The sequence below is a fragment of the Sycon ciliatum genome, chromosome 4 (genome assembly GCF_964019385.1).
Source record: "Sycon ciliatum chromosome 4, ocSycCili1.1, whole genome shotgun sequence".
NCBI lineage: Eukaryota > Metazoa > Porifera > Calcarea > Leucosolenida > Sycettidae > Sycon > Sycon ciliatum.
In genome coordinates, this window is record NC_088646.1 from 20,247,309 (window position 1) to 20,247,576 (window position 268).

Below are 268 nucleotides of genomic sequence, written 5' to 3' on the forward strand. Positions count from 1 at the left end.
GGTTTCCAGTGTGTACAGAGTGCATCGCAACTGGATGGGTGACACAGCTGGAACCGAAAAAAAGTGTACTGATCGATGGCTGCGCAGTGTACAGTGCATTCTTTACTTTACCTTTCACTTTGGTTTTAGTTGCATTTCCTAATGGAACGATGTACAGTGCGGAAAGTTCCCCGGCGTATAAAGAAGACTGGCATAAATGTTACAGTTCATACTTTGAATGACTTGCCCTATCAAGTATTAGTACTCACAGTGAATGCTGATAATGATG